At 38.3% G+C, this 6,000-nt stretch overlaps 1 long non-coding RNA gene across 1 annotated transcript in view; it reads right to left on the bottom strand.

Annotated features, from left to right (window-relative positions):
- Positions 1–1,673: 1,673 nt before the first annotated feature.
- Positions 1,674–6,000, bottom strand: part of LOC136793708 (uncharacterized) — a 147,193-nt gene continuing 142,866 nt past the window's right edge. The window contains exon 3 of the long non-coding RNA XR_010839325.1: positions 1,674–1,694. This is a non-coding gene — a long non-coding RNA (uncharacterized lncRNA). The remainder of the gene's footprint in view (positions 1,695–6,000) is intronic.

Genomic DNA, 6,000 nt, shown 5'->3' with positions numbered 1-6,000 from the left:
TTGAAGATATCAAATTACCATATGGATGATGTCTTTCTCATCAAATCTGCTCTTATTGTTTACCAAGAAAATGACAAAGGTCATTTTTAATGTTGGATGTGGTACTTACGTGTATGAGTTGCTGATATTAATGAGAGTTCTGGGATGAGGTCTCTCTGTGCTAAAAACTGCTACATCAACAAATAGATTAATATTATAGAAACTGACAACAGAAACCACTGGCATTGCTTTTCTGGAGTTTTAATTTATTATTATAGCAAATGAAAAACGTATCCCAGGAAAGAGTATAATCTTTATGCTGCTTGGGGAATGCTGGGATTTAGAGTGGGCCACCAGGTAGCCTATTTGTATTAAGACATTCTGAACTCCTTTGAGAGATGGGAAGAGGTCTTTGAAACTGATGTGTACAGCTCTGGATCTTTGGGAACAATCCTTTCCAGACGGATGTGTGACAAAGGATTATAACAAGCTTCGGGGAGGGAATGTTATTCAAAGTGAAATGCAAACTTACCCTAACACTCTAAGTTTTAGTGATTAATCTGAATGTCCCATTCTCTGAAGTACTGCAGACTGAATAATGTTCATGCTCACCTCAGCTTGGTCAGTTAATAGTGATTAGAAGTTTGTAGTATTCTAGGATTGAGAGGGAGGGTACAGAGCTTAAGTTTTGGCGCCTGGCATTGTGATATTAAAATTTAAAGGAGAAATCTCTGTATCTTGTTTGCCTGGTTTTTTGTTACTTATTATGTCAAGAGAGGTTTTAATCTCTTTAGAAAAAAGGATGTTGGAGAAATATATGAAAATATAATCCTAAATACGACAGATAAAGAAAAGGCTGAAGCCCCCAAGCACGAACATGCATGTGTTAAATATTTTGCTCTATATCGAGATGCTTTTTACAGCATTAGACTACTAGCTATTAGATTTTTTTTAAACAATATTATTAAGAGCCGACATTAATTGGACATTTCTTTGTGCCAGGCACTGTCAAGAGTTTTCATCTCATGGACCTCTCACAGCCACCGTATCAGGAAGGCATTATTATTTTTCCCATTATAAAAATAAGTAAACTGAGGTTTGGGGAAGTTAATCACGAAGACTGTTCAGCAAACAACACAATCAGGAGTTGACAATGTCAAAGTGTCTAGTAGAAATTCTTAAAAGTAAACATTTTGGTGGAAAGAGCATTGAAAGCAGTGTTTTCAGAAAGGAACAAAAAACTGAGAACATATTAATTGTCCATGTCATAAGTTGAGAGAGGAGGTGCAGATTAGCCTCTTGAAGTTGTCTGCAGCCAGGATTATAACATGACAAATAAAATGTTCTAGCAACCCATAGATTGACATCCCCAAGCAAAAGAGTGGCCAAAAAGATCATCATGCCCACATCTCCTCAAAAAACACGTGCATTCCATATGGGGTTGGGTGATCCAGAGCAGGGGTTTCACAGTTTTTCTTTAAGATTGGGTTTCATTCTGCTAACAGCGTGTTGGCTGAGTGCCCGCTAGTAAGCAATTAAGACTTTGTGCTTGCCTGCATTTTAGTATCTCTTCTCCTGAAACATGCAGCCACATGGGAACAGAAGCTTTGCCAGCATGGGTCACGGTCTGGGAGCAGCATCAAGAGAGCGTCTATACTTTAAGGACTCAGTCTTCTGGGAAGCTGAGGAGAGGATGGATGATTGATTGCTTGTGCCTGTGAGAGAAGATTCAGAAGGGATTCGTTAAGAAATGGGAACTACAGGACGATATCAAAAGTGAAGTTAGGAGAAGAAAGCAAAATGCTACCAAGTAATCTAAAGGAAAAAAGAGATAAATCAATGTCTGAAAATTAAGAAGCAATTGGGTTAAACAAAAAGGAGACAAAAACTAGATGGCTAGTGAGAGTTTCTTTCTTTTTTTTTTTTTTTTTAATTTAGTTTAATTTATTTATTTTTGGCTGTGTTGGGTCCCTGTTTCTGCGCGAGGGCCTCCTCTAGTTGCGGCAAGCGGGGGCCACTCTTCATCGCAGTGTGCAGGCCTCTCACTGTCACGGCCTCTCTTGTTGCGGAGCACAGGCTCCAGACGCACAGGCTCAGTAGTTGTGGCTCACGGACCCAGTTGCTCCGTGGCATGTGGGATCTTCCCAGACCAGGTCTCGAACCCGTGTCCCCTTCATTGGCAGGCAGACTCCCAACCACTGCGCCACCAGGGAAGCCCTAGTGAGAGTTTCTTAACCATTAAACTTGGATGATTCCCTCGTTAATCTGTTTTTATAAGAAACACACAAGTGCTGAGCACCTCAAATGTGCCAGGAACAGGGCTGGAGACACGAAGATGAGTGAGATATCTTCATGTAAGGGTGAGGGGAGAAGTCGAGCCTCCATGCGTGGTGTCAGACTCAATAGCTCACGTACTATTCATACAGACTTACGGAAATGGCAACAGTGCAGCCGAACTAATTTCCTCTCCCCAGTCTCACTTGATTTTGTGCCTGGAAAGAAAGCATCTTGACTCAGGTTGGCCGAAGGTGTGCCTAAAAGAATTAGAAAGCTTTATTTAAAGATGAACTAACCTCCTTGGGAGGGGCAAGCTTTTCACATCTGAAAATAAAATAGGTCAAATCAGTGGTTTCTAATCTGATTGATTACTCAATACCTCCTGGGCATGATTTTACAGTACAGAACAGAACTCCTGCTTCTGGAAATTCTGGTTCAATAGGTCTAACCAGATGTAGTCTCATGATGTAAACATTGCCCTGAACAATTGTGAAAAGAACTAAAATCACAAAAATAATATTTTTGTCTTCACAGTAGACTTTATTAGATTAAAATTAAAGGAAGAACTACTATGTTGCTGGCTACATCTGTGTATAATTTATAAAAAACCAAATGTACAGAAAACAATCCTTCAAATTATTAATATGGCCCCTGAAACAAGCAATCTTACTGGTGTATATGAAAGCAAATTATACACATTATTTTCAGGGATAGATCTGTTGCATTAACTGAACCACAAATATATACGAGTAGTTTATATTTTCTAACTACAGTAAGTCCCCTCCATACGAACCTTCAAGTTTCAAACTTTCAAAGATGCGAACGTATTATAACCCTATTACAGTACAGTACTATATAGCCAATTGTGTTAGTTGGGTACCTAGGCTCACTTTGTTGAACTTATGAACAAGTTGGACTTACGAACGCACTGTAGGAACAGAACTTGTTCATATGGAGGGGACTTACTGTACCTGGAAATGTGAGCATAAACCAGGTTTACATGGAGCATTAGTCTCATCACTAACAAGGTGTTTTGACTTTATGGGCTTTTAGATGACATGCAAAAATTATAATTTTATGAAAGTCATGGTCTGGATCAAAAAGAATTTAAAAATATATTTAACATGCTCAAATATCCAAGCCATAGAAATTCTTGGGTTTAAAACTTTATTTTTCAATAATATCGATCTTTGCTTAAGTAAAATCAAAAGATAAGGTTGGTACAGCTTAGGGCAGAGCAGGTGTAGCTCTCCAGAGTCTCCCCTTTGGCCACCATGTTGTGTACAGTAAGAGTTCTTAACTCCCTCTTCAGAATCCTGGAATTCCACAGAGCACAGATGGAACACAGAGGACTCATTTTAAATTTTATTTCCAAGTAAATCTCCACAACTTGAGCATTATAGTAGATTCCAACAGATATGTGAGGTTAACTGGGTATCCATTTGAGTTAAATCTCCCCAATGGCTCAAAACAAACTAAGGAACTGTACACATGTGGTTGGATCTGGCCCACTGGGTCACTCCAGTGGGCACACCAAGTGACATAAATAAACAACAGGGGCCTATTTGTCAAACTCAAATTGATCTCTAATCTCCATTTGCCAGTTAAATTAACTTGAGCAAGTTAGTGAACCTTTTCCAGTCCTCTTCCCTTTGCCTGTAAAGTGGGGATAAAGTCTTCCTTTCACTCTGGTAGAGATTGATCTTTAGCAACAGGACAGGCTGTTGCTTTCCTGTGATCAGGTCTGGTTTAGAATTTGGGAAGTTGCTCTAAATCCTTAAGACCTATTCAGAGTGTATGCTTTTCATTTCTCTGTACTAAAAGTGACTCCTTTTGATACAGAAGAATTAATGATGGGCTTCCGTGGGCAATCAATTGCTGCTACTTTTCCCACGGCACTAAGGAGAACATCTTTTAAAATTCCAAGTTCTCAAGTGAGTTGGTTGCACTTAGCATATAATAATTATTTGCCATGGTCTTGAAACATATTTATCTATTAACAATCACATTAGGTGGATTTTGTTATAAATTACTGCATTTTCAATGTGCTCAGGCAGATACACACCTCCGGCTAGTCAGATAAATGTGAAGATTGACAAAAGGAAAATATAAAACTCTCTAGGTAAAGTATAGAGTACTGTGAGTATAAGTGAGAGTGTATGTGCATGTACATATCTCCTGGGGACCACAGAAAAAAACAACTATGATAACAAAAATAACAACTGTGAATGCCCCAGAGATGGGAATTCCATCTTATTTTTGAGATTTATTTATTTATTTTTGTAATTTATCTTTATTTTTACAGTGGAGTATAGCTGATTTACAATGCTGTGTTTCTTTCTGGTGTATATCCACTAGATTCACTTACTGAGAGACATCTACATATTCTTTTTCAGATTCTTACCAGTCATATATTCTTTTCCAGTGATTACAGTGTGTTGAGTCAGGTTCTATGTGCTATACAGTAGGTCCTTATTGGTTATCTATTTTCTCTATGGAAGGGTATGCATGCTAATTTCAACCTCCTCATTTATGCCTCCCCCCCCCTCACCTTTCCCCTTTGGTAGCCATAAGTTTGTTTTCTAAATCTGTGACTCTGTTTCTGTTTTGTAAGTTAGTTCATTTTTATCCAGTTTTAATTCCTCCTATAAGTGATATCATATGATAAGTCTTTTCCTCTGTCTGACTTATGTCACTTAGTACGATCATATCAAGTTCCATCTGAGTTGCTGCAACTGGCCTTATTTCATTCATTTCATGGCTGAGTAATATTCTATTGTACATAATTACCACATCTTCTTTATCCACTTTTTCCTTCCAAGGACATTTAAGTTGCTTCCAAGTCGAGGCTCTTGTAAACAGGGCTGCACTAAATGTTGGGGTGCCTGAGATTTATTTTTAAACTGGTCCAGGTAAAAGAAAGGATTGCTTAGCTCACACGGCTTACTTCATGTTCTTTCCAAAGGAGGTAGTGTAGTAACACGTGGAACGTATATGGTTTTTGTATAATGATGAGATTTGTTTGAAACATAAGTGCAATAAAACTGTAAACTGGCTGCAATGGAAAGAATTACATTTCTTTCAGGTAAGACACCATCACCTGTTTAATCAAATAGTTCAATACCGAGAAGCAAACTCCCCTGAATTCTGCCCTATTCATGCACTTTACAAGGATTTTGCAAGCACTCAATGCAGAGAACCCAAACATTTTATTTTGGCAAGGGAAGCTTTACAGAAATATTTGCAATATTTTGTGCTAATCCCTTCACATGTCACTTTGGTGTGGCAAATATTTGTTCTAGAAGACTTTTCGACAGTTACAGAGTACATCAATCTGTTGTTTTAACCTTTTGAAAATAACCCTTGTGTCTTCTTGAAGGAAATAAAGAGTCATTGATGAAACCTTTTAAGTTTTCAACTTCTTTGCAATAAGGTGCCTGGAGGAGAAATCAGCACATTCCCTCAAGGGAATGGAGTACATCTCTGCTTACTTTCTTGGCTCATTGCTTTATGGGTATGAGGGACCTAAAAAGTAAATGGTGGTCAAACAGAACAAACACATTTATTAGAGCAGTTAGAAAAGACTGTTTTGATATTTGCCAAGTTCCTTCTCAATAACATGTTTGGCAGCTACCAAATGACACAGTCTGCCCAGAGTTGATTTTGACGAAGCCTCTGGGATGTGTTAAAAAGTAAACCAGAGCAAATCACGTACTGGAACGCATAACTCAATCAAAGAAAAAT

The sequence above is a fragment of the Kogia breviceps genome, chromosome 2 (genome assembly GCF_026419965.1).
Source record: "Kogia breviceps isolate mKogBre1 chromosome 2, mKogBre1 haplotype 1, whole genome shotgun sequence".
Classification (NCBI taxonomy): Eukaryota; Metazoa; Chordata; class Mammalia; order Artiodactyla; family Physeteridae; genus Kogia; species Kogia breviceps.
This window is presented reverse-complemented; position numbering and strand designations above follow the sequence as displayed.